Source organism: Chrysemys picta, chromosome 20, assembly GCF_011386835.1.
Source record: "Chrysemys picta bellii isolate R12L10 chromosome 20, ASM1138683v2, whole genome shotgun sequence".
Taxonomy (NCBI): Eukaryota; Metazoa; Chordata; order Testudines; family Emydidae; genus Chrysemys; species Chrysemys picta.
In genome coordinates this window covers 12,113,972-12,128,195 of record NC_088810.1, presented here as the reverse complement: position 1 = coordinate 12,128,195, position 14,224 = coordinate 12,113,972, and the positions used below count along the sequence as shown (strand labels likewise).

The 14,224-nt window shown below is 57.6% G+C and overlaps 1 long non-coding RNA gene across 2 annotated transcripts; it reads right to left on the bottom strand.

Annotated features, from left to right (window-relative positions):
- Positions 1–2,889: 2,889 nt before the first annotated feature.
- Positions 2,890–10,409, bottom strand: LOC135976844 (uncharacterized). Of its 2 annotated transcripts, none has more exons than XR_010594135.1 (3): positions 10,247–10,409; positions 5,540–5,812; positions 2,890–3,319 (listed from the first exon to the last, which is right to left on the bottom strand). It is a non-coding gene; the product is annotated as an uncharacterized LOC135976844 (long non-coding RNA). The 2 variants fall into 2 exon arrangements; XR_010594136.1 differs by lacking the exon at positions 10,247–10,409 and adding an exon at positions 6,162–6,392.
- Between the last annotated feature and the right edge of the window lie 3,815 nt (positions 10,410–14,224).

The following is a 14,224-nucleotide window of genomic DNA, read 5'->3' as shown; positions in this document are numbered from 1 at the left end:
CCAACCCATCCAGCCTAGTACCAGCCCCACCCAGCACCCCCAGACCCTATTCATCCAGCGTGGTACCCGCCCCCTGGACCTGACCCATTGAGCCTGGTAACAGTCGCCCCCCGGAGCCGACCCATCCAGCCTGGTACCCACCCCCTCCCTGCCCACCCCTAGAGTCGACCCATTTACTCCGATACCTGCCCCCTCCCGGTCTCTTGGGTCCAACCAATACAGCCCGGTACCCACCCCCTCCCTATGTCCCTCTCTCGCCCAGGTGACCCTGTTTACCTGGTAGAAGACAATGGACAGAGGTGGGGCTTGGGGGAAGTGATATCAGATGCCCAGCTGGGAAGCAGGGGGGCTCTGGACTGGAGAGAGAGAGAGCAGGCAGAGCCCACCTGGATGCAGGAGAGACTTAGATGTGCTGTACTGAGGCAGGCCAGGCCTGAGGCCCTGACAGTTTCCTGTGCTGTGTTCAGACACTCAAAAAACCCTCCTGTTTTTCACTGGCTGAGAGTCGCTCCAGTCTAGAGAACAGGGTTGCATTATTCCCTCTTAGGCTAGGTCTACACTACCCGCCTGAATCGGCGGGTAGAAATCGACCTCTCGGGGATCGATCCCCGAATTGACGCTCTTACTCCACCAGCGGAGGTGGGAGTAAGCGCCGTCGACGGGAAGCCGCGGAGGTCGATTTTGCCGCGGTCCTCACAGTGGGGTAAGTCGGCTGCGATATGTCGAATTCAGCTACACTATTCACGTAGCTGAATTTGCGTATCTTAAATCGACTCCCCCTGTAGTGTAGATGTAGCCTGAGAGTGGAGGCCCCGGGGGGTCCAGAGCAAGTGGACTCCCTGAGGGGGCCCACGGCGAGAAACAGGCGTGCTAAGGCTCAGAGAGGTGCGGTTCCAGGAGGCAGAGGGGCTTACCCCCCGAGAGAGAGTGGACCCCCGAGAAGGGCTGTCACACTGAAGAGGGTCCCAAGTTCCCTCGCTGGTCCTCTGTAACAACAAACTCCCTCTCCCACCACCTTGTTAAACCAGTAACACCCAGGGAAACTGAGTCCCAACCCTCTGCATGCAAACCATTGGAAAAAAACAAGAAAAAACCAAGAGAACCTCACACTTTGTCACACCCGCCCCCTCACTGCACCCCCATGTCCGACCCATCCAGCCTTATACCCGCCCCCTCCCAACCTCCCGAAGCCAACCCATCCAGCCCGGTATCTGCCCCCTCCCTGCCCTCCTGAGCCAAACCATCCAGCCTTGTACCCGCCCCCTCCCTTGCCCCCCCAGATCTGACCTATCCAGCCCAGTGTCTGCCCGCTCCCTACCCCCCCAGACCTGACCAATCCAGCCCAGTAACTGCCCCCTCCCTATGCCCCTGAGCCACCCATCCTGGCCAGTATTTGGCCCCTCCTGGCCCCCCAAAGCCCACCCATCCAGCCTGGTACCAGCCCCCTCCCCACTCCCTGGAGCCTACTGAACCAGCACAGAAGCCGGCCCCATCCAGCCCCCCCAGAGGCGATCCAGCCAGCCTGGTACCCACCCACTTAATGCCCCCCAGATCATACCCATCCAGCCCTGTACCCACTCCCTCCCTGTCCCCTGGAGCCAACCCATCCAGCCCTGTACCCACCCCCTCCTTGCTTCCTGGAGCCAACCCATCCAGCCCTGTACCCACCCCCTCCTTGCCCCCTGGAGCCAACACATCCAGCCTGGTACCTGCCCACTCCCTGCCCCCCAGAACCGACCTATCCAGCCCAGAATCCCAACCTCCCTGCCCCCCGGAACCGAGCCATCCAGCCCGGTACCTGCCTCCTCAGTACCCCCCAGAGCTGACCCATCCAGCCCAGTACCTGCCCCCTCTCTGCCCCCCCGGAGCTGACCTATCCAGCCTTGTACCCACCCGTCCTGGCCCCTCACTCCTGGCCCCTCAGAAGTGACCCATTCACCTCGGTACCCGCCCCCTGCCACCCGGATCCAACCCATCCACCCTGGTACCCACCCCATCCCTTCCCCGCGGAGCCGACACATACATCCCAGTACCCGCCCCCTCCCCACTCCCTGGAGCTTACCCATACAGCCTGGAACCTGCCCCCTTCCTGCCCCCAGAACCCAACCCATCCAGCTTCGTACGTGCCCCCGAGAGACAATGCATCCAGCTGGGAACCCATCCCCACCCTGCCCCCTGGAATGGATCCATCTAGCCCGGTATCCGCCCCCTCCCTATCCCCCACAGCTGACCCATCCAGCCCAGAACCTGCCCCCTTCGTGCCCCCTGGACCTGACCCATTGAGCCTGGTAACAGCCGCTCCCCAGAGCCGACCCATCCAGCTCAATACCCTGCCCCAGGAGCTGACCCATCCAGCCCAGTACCCTGCCCCCTTACCACCCCCTAGACCCAACCCATCCAGCCTGGTAACACCCGGCCCCCCGGAGCCAACCTTCCAGCCTAGTAACACCCCCCCGCACCCCCAGGAACCGACCCATCCAGCCCGGTACCGACACCTTCCCTGCCCCCAGACCTGACAAAACCAGTCCAGTACCCACCAGCTCCCTGCCCCTCGAGCCAACCCATCCAGCCTGGTACCCGCCTCCTCCCTGCCCCTTGGAGCTCACCCATCTAGCCTGGTAACACCTTGTTACAAAGCGGCCTTTGACGGGACACAACTGAGAATATCAATTCAGGACAAATTGCTTAGAGCAGGGCTGGGTTTCCTTTACTACTAAGGCACAGCAAACCAGCCCAACAGAGAGGATTTCGGTTTCACCCCACTGGCTAACCAGAAGTCATACAAGCAATTCCCTCAGACACTCCGGTTTCCCAGTATCACCACCAATGCAACTCCTTATGGGGACGAATGGTTATAAAAAACAACACCCCAGTAAAAGAAAAAAGGTTCTCCCAATCTCAAAGGCCCAAGCCCCTGACCCAGGTCAATATACCAGTTAGATCTTACCCACAAATCACGCTGTTGCCAATCCTTTAGAATCTAAAATCTAAAGGTTTATTCATAAAAAGAAAGAAATATAGATGAGAATTAAAACTGGTTAAATGGAATTGATTACATACAGTAATAGCAAAGTTCTTGGTTCAGGCTTGTAGCAGTGATGGAATAAACTGCTGGCGTAAGTTAAGTCTCTGGAGTACAGCCACAGCTTGGATGGGTCATTCAGTCCTTTGTTCAGAGCTTCAGTTTGTAGCAAAGTTCCTCCAGAGGTAAGAAGCAGGATTGAAGAAAATGGAGATGATGCAGCTGCCTTTTATAGTCTCTTGCCATGCGGCCTGTGCTTCCTGTTCAGCTTGGCTTAACAGTGAAATCCTTGTTGATCTTAAACACAAAAAAGAAGTTTACAAGAAGTGGAAGATTGGACAAATGACCAGGGAGGAGTATAAACATATTGCTCAGGCATGCAGGAGTGAAATCACACTTGGAGTTGCAGCTAGCAAGGGATATTAAGAGTAACAAGAAGGGTTTCTTCAGGTATGGTAGCAACAAGAAAAATGTCAGGGAAAGTGTGGGCCCCTTACTGAATGAGGGAGGCAACCTAGTGACAGAGGATGTGGAAAAAGCTAATGTACTCAATGCTTTTTTTGCCTCTGTCTTCACGAACAAAGTCAGCTCCCAGACTGCTACACTGGGCAGCACAGCATGGGGAGGAGGTGACCAGCCCTCTGTGGAGAAAGAAGTGGTTCGGGACTATTTAGAAAAACTGGACAAGCACAAGTCCATGGGGCCAGATGAGCTGCATCTGAGGGTGCTAAAGGAGTTGGCGGATGTGATTGTGGAGCCATTGGCCATTATCTTTGAAAACTCATGGCAATTGGGAGAGGTCCCGGATGACTGGAAAAAGGCTAAGGTAGTGCCCATCTTTTAAAAAGGGAAGAAGGAGGATCCGGGGAACTACAGGCCAGTCAGCCTCACCTCAGTCCCTGGAAAAATCATGGAGCAGGTCCTCAAGGAATCAATTCTGAAGCACCTAGAGGAGAAGAAAGCGATCAGGAACAGTCAGCATGGATTCACCAAGGGCAAATCATGCCTGACTAACCTCATTGCCTTCTATGAGGAGATAACTGGGTCTGTGGATGAGGGGAAAGCAGTAGATCTGTTATTCCTTGACTTTAGCAAAACTTTTGATATGGTCTCCCACAGTATTCTTGCCGGCAAGTTAAAGAAGTATGTGCTGGATGAATGGACTATAAGGTGGATAAAAAGCTGGCTAGATTGTCGGGCTCAACGGGTAGCGATCAATGGCTCCATGTCTAGTTAGCAGCCGGTTTCAAGCAGAGTGCCCCAAGGGTCGGTCCTGGGGCTGGTTTTGTTCAATATCTTCATTAATGATCTGGAGGATGGCGTGGACTGCACCCTCAGCAAGTTTGCAGATGACACTAAACTGGGAGGAGTGGTAGATACGCTGGAGGGTAGGGATAGGATACAGAGGGACCTAGACAAATTAGAGGATTGCGCCAAAAGAAATCTAATGACGTTCAACAAGGACAAGTACAGAGTCCTACACTTATGATAGAAGAATCCCATGCACTGCTACAGACTAGGGACCAAGTGGCTAGGCAGCAGTTCTGCAGAAAAAGACCTAGGGGTTATAGTGGACGAGAACCTGGTTATGAGTCAACAGTGTGCCCTTGTTGCCAAGAAGGCTAACGGCATTTTGCGCTGTATAAGAACGAGCATTGCCAGTAGATCGAGGGACGTGATCACTCCCCCCTATTCGGCATTAGTGAGGCCTCATCTGGAGTACTGCGTCCAGTTTTGGGCCCCACACTACAAGAAGGATGTGGAAAAATTGGAAAGAGTCCAGCGGAGGGCAACAAAAATGATTAGGGGGCTGAAGCACATGACTTATGAGGAGAGGCTGAGGAACTGGGATTATTTAGTCTGCAGAAGAGAAGAATGAGGGGGGATTTGATAGCTGCTTTCAACTACCTGAAAGGGGGCTCCAAAGAGGATGGATCTAGACTGTTCTCAGTGGTACTAGATGACAGAAGAAGGAGTAATGGTCTCAAGTTGCAGTGGGAGAGGTTTAGGTTGGATATTAGGAATAACTTTTTCACTAGGAGGGTGGTGAAGCACTGGAATGGGTTACCTAGGGAGGTGGTGGAATCTCCTTCCTTAGATGCTTTTAAGGTCAGGCTTGACAAAGCCCTGGCTGGGATGATTTAGTTGTGGATTGGTCCTGCTTTGAGCTGGGGGTTGGACTAGATGCAGGAAGGGTTAGTGATCTGAGGGCTCGATGAGTCTCGGCAGTCTCTCTGTCACATTGTGAATTTTATCTCCTGGCAAGCAGCAGACCTCTTGGTTTTCCCGGTCGGGGCGGCAGATAGAGGACTCAGTCCCCCTGAGGAGGGAGCCCCCGATCACCACCACCCGCCTCCTTCTCTTGGGAGCGGTGGTCGTGGAACCCCCATCCCTAGGACAGTGCATCTCATGCCTTCCAATCGGTGGAGTCTCCTTCTGCTCCCTTCCCTCAGATGTATCCTCTAGTCCACTCTCCGCATTAGTACCTGTGAAGAGAACATGAAAACAGTTGCTCACCTGTATCTCCATTGCTGGTACATGGACGCTCCTCTTTCTTCTTCTGGAGGTCACATGCTGCCAAATTTCTTCACCGTCCCTCTGTCCCCTCTGCGCAATCTGCTCCAATTCTTCAGAACGTTGTGCCCGTAGAAGCATATCCTGACATCTGTCCAGGAAATCTACATTTTCTCTTATGCAACGCAGGGTCGATACTTGTTGCTCCAGACCTCGAACCTTCTCTTCCAATATGGAGACCAGCTTGCACTTTGTACAGACAAAGTCACTTCTGTCCTGTGGAAGAAAGACAAACATGGCACAACCTGTGCAGGTTACAACAGCTGAATGCTCACCTTCCATAATTTCTTCCTTCTAAGAGCTTCCTCAGCTGATGCAGCAACTCACAGAAGCCCGCAAGATGAAAGCCTCAGTGGGCTCTCCCCAGGCAAACTCCTTCTGTTAGCCTCCACTGTTCGCCGCTCAGCTGGTTCGCTGCTGACTGCCTTTTTATAATAGTCAGGCCCACTCAAGGCCCACCTGAAACAAAGCACTCCCAGTTCACACTTTTCAAACAAACAATCAAACAATCAAGCACACGGTCAAACTGACAAACTGTCCCCGCAACAGACTCTCAGATACTCACCAATACAGCCCCCCAATGCAGCACTTAGTGTACCACCTCTCGGACAGATCCCAGGCAAACTCCCTCTGTTAGCCCAGCACCGTATTATTGCCTAGGCCGGCAAATTTTCAGGGGCAGAAGCTCCCCTCTATGCCCCGCCCCCGTGCTCCAGCTCACCTCTGCCTCCTCTGCAAGAACGCTGCGGCGTCCTGTTTCTCTCCCCTCCCAGCGCTTGCGCCACGAAACAGCTGTTTCGCGGGGCAGGGAGGGAGGGGGGAGGAGGGGCAACGCCACACGCGGGGGGAAGAGGCGGGGCCGGGGATTTGTGGAAGGGATCCAATAGGGGAAAGGAGGGGGCGGAGTTGGGGCGGGGTGTGACGAAGTGGGGGGTTTTCTTGTTTTCTGTGGAGTTTCAATGGTTTGCATGCAGAGGGGGTGGGACTCAGTTTCCCTGGGTGTTACTGGTTTAACGAGGTGAGGGGAGAGGGAGTGTGTTTTGCAGAGGGCCGGAGAGAGGACGTCGGGACCCAGCCGATGGCCGGGAGGATGGATACCCCAGCGACTGGTGACCTGGCGACCTGGTGACCCAGAGGCCCAGCTGAGGAGACGCAGCCGGTTCTGGCCAGTGGGAGGACAATGGGCTGCAGAGTGAGGACCCGGTGACCTAACCAGCCAGTTCCAGCCAGAGGACAGAAGCAGGAGAGGAGGCCCCGGTTTACGACCCTGTTTACCTGGAGAGTAGACAATGGACAGAGGCGGGGCCTGGGGCCGGGGATCTCAGATGCCCAACTGCGAGCAGGGGGACTCTGGGCTGGAGAGGGGAAGCAGGCAGATCCCACCTGGATGCAGGGAGACTGGGATGTGCTGGGCTGAGGGAGGCCAGGCCTGAGGGTCAGAGAGTTTCCTGTGCTGTGTTCAACTCTCAATAAACCCTCCTGTTTCATGCTGGCTGAGAGTCACTCCAGTCCAGAGAACAGGGCTGCATCAACCCCTTCGGGGGTGGAGGCCCCAGGGGTCCAGAGCGAGTGGACTCCCTGAGGGGGCCCACGGCAGAGACAGACGTGCTAAGGCTCAGAGAGGTGCGGATCCAGGAGGTGGAGGGGCCTGACCCCGAGAGAGAGTGGACCCCCGAGAATGGCTGTCTCACTAAAAGGGACCCCCGTCACGGACCGCACGGGGCCAAGAGTGGGCACGATCTGTGAGTCCGTGACACGGGGACTTTGGGGAGGGGTTTGGAATGGGGGCGGGAAAAGGGCAGAGTTGGGGCGGGGCCAGGGCAGCAATTATTTCCCAGCCTAGGGGCGGCAAAATTATTAATCCGCCACTGTGTTAGCCTCTGCTGTTCACTGTTCGACCTGACCCATCCAGCCTGGTAACACCTGCCCCCGGAGGCGACCCATCCAGGTCGATACCTGCCCCCTCCCTGCCCCTCAGGATTGACCTATCCAGCCCAGTATTCGCCCCCTCCCTATCCCCCAGAACCGATCTGTCCAGCCCAGTACCTGCCCCTTCCCTGTCCCGCAGAGCCAACTAATCCAGCCTGGAACCCGCCCACTCCAGGCCCCACCCAACTCCCCAGAGCTGACCCATCCAGGCCAGTACCCACCCCCTGCCTGCCCCCCAGAGCCAACCCCTCCACCCTGATACACATCCCCTCCCTTCCCCCTGGATCTGACCCATTCAGCCCTGGCACCCGCCTCCTCCCTGACCCTGGGATCCGATCCATCCAGCCCGGTACCCGCCCCCTCTCTGCACCCCAGAGGTGACCAATCCAGCACAGCACTGGCACTGTCCCTGCCCCCCAGATCCAACCCAGCAAGCCTGGTAACTACCCCTCCCTACCCCCCCAGGGCTGATCCCTCCAGACCGGTACCTGCCCCGTCCCTGCCCCTCAGAGCCGACATATCTAGCATGGAACCCACCCCTCTCAGCTTCCCCAGAGCCGACCGATCCAGTCCAGTACCCACCCCCTCCCTGCCCCCCAGATCTGACCCAGCCAGCCAGAGCCGTAACTAACTATTTGCGCCTGAGGCAAGAATATAAAATTGCACCCTCCTCCCTCCATATAATTTCATAGTAGTTACTTTGTAAAAAAAAGAAAAATACATAAATAACAAGAATAATGATCATTTTTCAGCTTGGAAAAGAGGAGACTAAGGGGGGATATGATAGAGGATGTGGAGAAAGTGAATAAGGAAAAGTTATTTACTTATTCCCATAATACAAGAACTAGGGATCACCAAACGAAATTAATGGGTAGCAGGTTTAAAACAAATAAAAGGAAGTTCTTCTTCATACAGCGCAGAGTCAACCTGTGGAACTCCTTGCCTGAGGAGGTTGTGAAGGCTAGGACTATAACAGGGTTTAAAAGAGAACTGGCTAAATTCATGGAGGTTAAGTCCATTAATGGCTATTAGCCAGGATGGGTAAGGAATGGTGTCCCTAGCCTCTGTCTGTCAGAAGATGGATGGCAGGAGAGAGATCACTTGATCATTACCTGTTAGATTCACTCCCTCTGGGGCACCTGGCATTGGCCACTGTCAGTAGACAGGATACTGGGCTGGATGGACCTTTGGTCTGACCCAGTACGGCCATTCTTATGTTCTTAATAGAACGTTTATTTATTTGAATCATAAGTTCCGCGTACAAAATCAACTAATACATATAAGGTGTGCATCATAGTGCATGTAACATACTAGAACTCCTGCTGGCTCACTGCTCGCCTCTTTGCCCACCCGCCGCTTGCCCCCCCGCTTGCCCCCCGACTCGCCACTCACCTCGCTCCGCCCCCCCCAAGTATAAAGCCTCATTCAAAGCCCCAGGGGTCACTATATTACTGCACACTGCAGTCAATCAATGCAGTTGTAGATAAATCTCTGCATGATGCATTTTTGTATAACTTTTATATGACTTTGTATTGAACCTTGGTAATGTGTTATAGTGGGCCCCTAAGGTAGTATAATTAAGGTAAAAGAAAAATGTCTTTTTGCTAGAAGTTAGAATAAGATCTTCCCCCTACTTTGTAATCAATTGCCCTGTTGTGTGAATAAGGAAGGTGTGGAAGGCAGCACCTCCAGACAGCTGCAACCCTTGGAGAGGGGCTGGGAGCCAGACCAAGGACAATCAAACTTGTCAAGTGGGCTGACTAGAGAAGAGCAGAGGGGATTAGAAGCACGCACCTTCCTTTGGGAATACCCTCTTTGCAGCATTGGGACAACCCCGAGCCCAGAGAAAAGCAGCAAAAAGGACCAACAGACACACCAGATTTTGAATCTGGGAGATTTGCCCCCCTCCAGCCACCGACTTGCCGCTCGCCTCCTCACCCCCCCCCAATATAAAGCCTCATTCAAAGACTCAGGGGGTCACTATATTAATGCACACAGCAGTCAATCAATGCAGTACCAAAAATTAAAATACTGAAAATGGATGCCCCCTTCCATCCACCGACTCGCTGCTCGCCTCTTCACCCCCCCTCCAAGTATCAGGGGCGGCAGGTTTGTAGAAATGTTGGTGGTGCCCAGAACTCTCAGAGCCCGCCCCCCCCCAACTCTGCCCCCCACCTGCCTAAGGCTCTGCAAGGGAGTTTGGGTGGGGGGAGGAGGTCTGGGGTGCAGGCCCTGGGTTGGGGCAGGGGATTGGGGTGTAGGACGGTTGAGAGGTTGGGCTCTGGGATGGAGTTTGGGTGCTGGGTGCAGGCTCCGGGCTGGGGCACAGGGTGGGGGTGCAGGATGGGTGGAGGAGTGCAGACTCTGGGACAGAGTTTGGGTGCAGGAGGCGGTGTGGGGGAAGGTGGTGGGGGTACAGGCTCTGGGAAGGAATTTGGGTGCTGGGTGCAGGCTCCAGGCTGGGGCACGGGGTGGGGTGCAGGCTCTGGGAGGGAGTGCAGAAGGCTGGGTGCAGGCTCTGGGACAGAGTTTAGGGGCCGAAGGAGTGTGGGCTCTGGGTGCTGGGGGGGAGGGAGCTACCATCACATGTGGCTTCCTTCCTCCCCTGCTGTCCCTCGCCATAGCCGCACTGGGGATGGGGGATGGGGCTGCCCCTTGCCCAGTGTTTGCAGGAATGGTGGCTGGGGGGGGGGGGGGCAGATCACAGGGTCAAACACTCACCGAAGCCCCAGCAGCTGCTCAGGTGAGTGAGGTCCACTGCAGATTATCCTGTCTCCCACCGGAAGCCCCCTTGGTGTCTCCTCCAGGTGGGTGCCAGGTAGGGTTACCATATTTTAAGTGTCCAAAAAGAGGACACTCCACGGGCCCCCGCCCCGCCCCAACTCCGCCCCTTCCCCTGGACGCTTCGCCCCCTGCCCCTGCCCCTTCCCCTCCCCTGCTTCCCGCAAACATTTGCCCCTGCCCCTCCCCCTCCCCTGCTTCCCGCAAACATTTGATTCGCGGGAAGCCTGAAGCAGCAGACAAGCTGGGGCGGGGGGGCGCGAGGAGGCGCGGCTCTGGCCCCGGCGTCTCCTGCCCGGCTTGGCTCTTGCCCCAGACCACCGGCCCCCGGCCCTGCACCGCCGGCCCCCGGCCCCGGCCCCGATCACGGCGGGCCCCGGCCCAGCCCCCGGCCAAGCACCGCCCGGCCCGGCCCCGACCCCAGCCCGGCCCCCGGCTGAACACATCCGGCCCCGGGCCCCGCACCACTGGCTCCGGCCTCGGCCGAGCACCCCGGCCCCCGGCTCCGCACCGCCGGCCCCAGCCCGGCCCCCGGCCGAACACCGCCGGCCCCGGGCCCCGCACCGCCGGCTCCTGCCCTGGTGGCTCCGGCCCCGGCCCCGGGCCGAGCACACCGCCGCTCCCGGCCGAGCACCCCTGGCCCGGCCCCGTCCCATCACCCCTGGCCGGCCCCAGCCCAGCCCCCGGCCGAACACAGCCGGCCCCGGGCCCCGCACCGCCGGCTCCGGCCACGGCCGAGCACCCCGGCCCCGCACCGCCGGCCCCATCCCGACCCCCGGGCCGAACACTGCCGGCCCCGGGCCGAACACCGCCGGCCCAGGGCCCCGCACCGCCGGCTCCAGCCCCGGCGGCTCCAGCCCCGGCCCCCGGCCGAGCACCGCCAGCCCTGGGCCCCGGCCCCGCACCGCCGGATCCGGCCCCGCACCGCCAGCCCCGGCGGCTCCGTCCGAGCACTGCCAGCCCCAGCGGCTCCAGCCCCCGGCCAAGCACCGCCGGTCCCTCACTCCCTATTTTCCCGGACATGTCTGGCTTTTTGGGATTTCCTCCCAGACGGGGATTTGAGGCCCAAAAAGCCGGACATGTCCGGGAAAATCCGGACGTATGGTAACCCTAGTGCCAGGGGAGGGGAAGGCTGCGAAGCACGTGTGTGCCTCCTCCCCCTCCTGATGTGCAGCAGCCGGCTGCCTCAGCCTGCTGCCGGTGTCTGTGGCCATAGGCAGCAGCAGCCGGGAGAGCCGCGCGCAGCTTTCCTTCAGGCAGAGACGCTCCAGGGCTTTTCTGTGCCCCTCAGCTTCGTGCTCCCGAGGCAAGTGCCTCACTCGCCTTGCCCTTCTTACCGCACCTGCCACCTCCCTGCCGCGCCAGAGTCGATCCATTTAGTCCGATACCCACCCCCTCCCTGTCCCCCGGTCCGAACAATCCAGACCACTACCCGCCTGCTCCCTGCCCCCAGGCCCGGACCCATCCAGCCCAGTACCGCCCCTCAGAGCCGACACATCTAGCGTAGAACCTGCCCCCTCCCCATTCTCTGGACCCAGCCCATCCAGCCTGGTACACACCCCCTCAGCTCCCCCCAGAGCCGACCCAGCCAGGCCAGTACAGCCCCCTCTCTGCCCCCCAGCCAGCCCGATACCCACTGGCACGGAGGTCACAGGCTCAGTGCTCTGGAACTGCTCTGAATCAAACCCAGGCTGGATCCTCTTTAGTGTGACTCCCCTCAGAGCACACTCTGCTAGGGGAAGCCTCCTTGGCTTCAATGCCTCCTGGGACCGACCTCGGAGCATTCAGCAGCCCTGTTCTCACCGTGAGCTCCCAAAGGGCCTTGCTCCCCAAACTCGCAGTCAGCTGTGACTCTCAGCCAGCGTTGTAAAACAGAAGGTTTATTAGTCGACAGGAGCACAGCGTAGAACACAGCTTGTTAGCACAGAGAGCAGGAACTTTCAGCAAAGTCCATCTTGGGGGTGGGCATCCAGAGCCCAGGGCCCTGGAGCCCTTTCCCCCCTGAGTCCCCAACCGCAGCCTGACTCGTTTCCCCCAGCCAAGCCTCGGTCACTCTCTAGCCCCATCTCTGGCCTTTGTCTCTTTCCTGGGCAAAGAGGCCACCTGATCTCTTTGTTCTCCAGCACCTTCAGTTGGCACCTTGCAGGGGAGGGGCCCAGCCATCAATTGCCAGGAGACAGGGTGTCGGCCATTCTCTGTGCAGACAGCATCAACCTTACCTCTAGGGCTCTGCAACAATCACACACCCTTATCCCACCACCTAGATACTTAAGAAATGCATAGGGGAAACTGAGGTACCCACACAGTATTCAGAGAAAACATTAAGAACATCCCCACTTCGTCACATCTCTCCCGCCTTCGAGACTGAACTGAGTGGGGTCACTTTAGCCGGTGACCTGGGGAAGTTCGAACCCACCAACGTTCCCATGGATGCCCCAGCATCTCTTAGGGTGACCAGACAGCAAGTGTGAAAAATCGGGACAGGGAGTGGGGGGTAATAGGAACCTATATGTGAAAAATCGGGACAGGGAGTGGGGGGTAATAGGAACCTATATAAGAAAAAGACCCAAAAATCGGGACTGTCCCTATAAAATCGGGACATCTGGTCACCCTAGCATCTCTCCCATTCCTTGGTGGGAGTTACACCGAGGCCTTCCAGTTTCAAGCCCTCCCTTAGGTCTGGTGGGCTTGATGGCACTCGCAGGCTGTATGTGGGAAGGTTTATGCAGCCCGTGCCCTTTTGCCACCCCAATACCCCTGGGGTTCAAACTGAGATCGGGTCTTCTCCCAGCACTCCAGTCTGGAGGGTTGTGATTCAGGCTCTCTTGGTTAAGAGCCCCCATCTTGACCTTGGCCACCCTCTGACCAGGTGTGTCTGTCACCAGCATCTCAGCATCAGCCCCTTTCATTTGATGCAGCCAAGTCAGAGAAGAGTGGTCAGTGTACACAGTGAAGCGCCACCCAAATAGATATGGCTGCAGCTTTCTAAGGGCCTGCACCATGGCCAGGCATTTCTTCTCTATGGCACCATAGTTCTGCTCCCAGGGCAGCATCTTCTTGCTCAGGTATGCGATGGGGTGTCTCTCCCCCTTAGCATCGGCTTGCATCAGCACCAGGGCCGGCTCCAGGCACCAGTTTAACAAGCAGGTGCTTGGGGCGGCCAAGGGAGAGGGGCAGCAATTCGGGGGCGGCAGGTCCCTCACTCCCTCTAGGAGCGAAGGACCTGCCGCTGAACTGCCGCCGCCGATCGCGGCTTTTTTTTTTTTTTTTTGCTTGGGGCGGCAGAAATGCTGGAGCTGGCCCTGATCAGCACCACGCCCAGCCCTGTGTCTGAGGCGTCAGTGAACACTGTAAAGGGCTTGGCAAAGTCTGGGATTACCAGATTTACCAGGCCCTGGATTAGAGCCTCCTTCAGTGCACAGAGAGCCCTCTAGCACTGCTCGGTCCAGACCATCTCGTCTGGCTTACCCTTCTTACGTAGCTCAGTGATGGGGTCAGCTAGGGAGCTAAAGTGGGATACAAACCTCTGGTAGTACCCTGCCATTCCGTTAAAGGCCTGGACCTGTTTCTTGGTCTGGGGAATGGGCCAACCTCTGATCGCCTCCACCTTGGCCAGTTCTGGGCTTGGGCAGCCGCTCCCCATCTTGTGGCCCAGGTACGACACCTCTGCCATCCCCACCTTATAATTTCCAGCTTTTACCATCAGTTCTGCCTCCTTGAGGCTGCGCAGCACCCTCTTCACCTGGGACACGTGCAGGGCCGGCTTTAGGCCGATTCAGCCGATTCGGCTGAATTGGGCCCCGCGCCAAGAGGGCCCCGCGCTGCAGCTGTTCACCCCGCCCCCAGCTCACTTGCCCCTCCTCCCCTCCCCTGCACACTCCGCCCCCTCCCCTGCTTCCCGCGAATCAGAGATTCGCG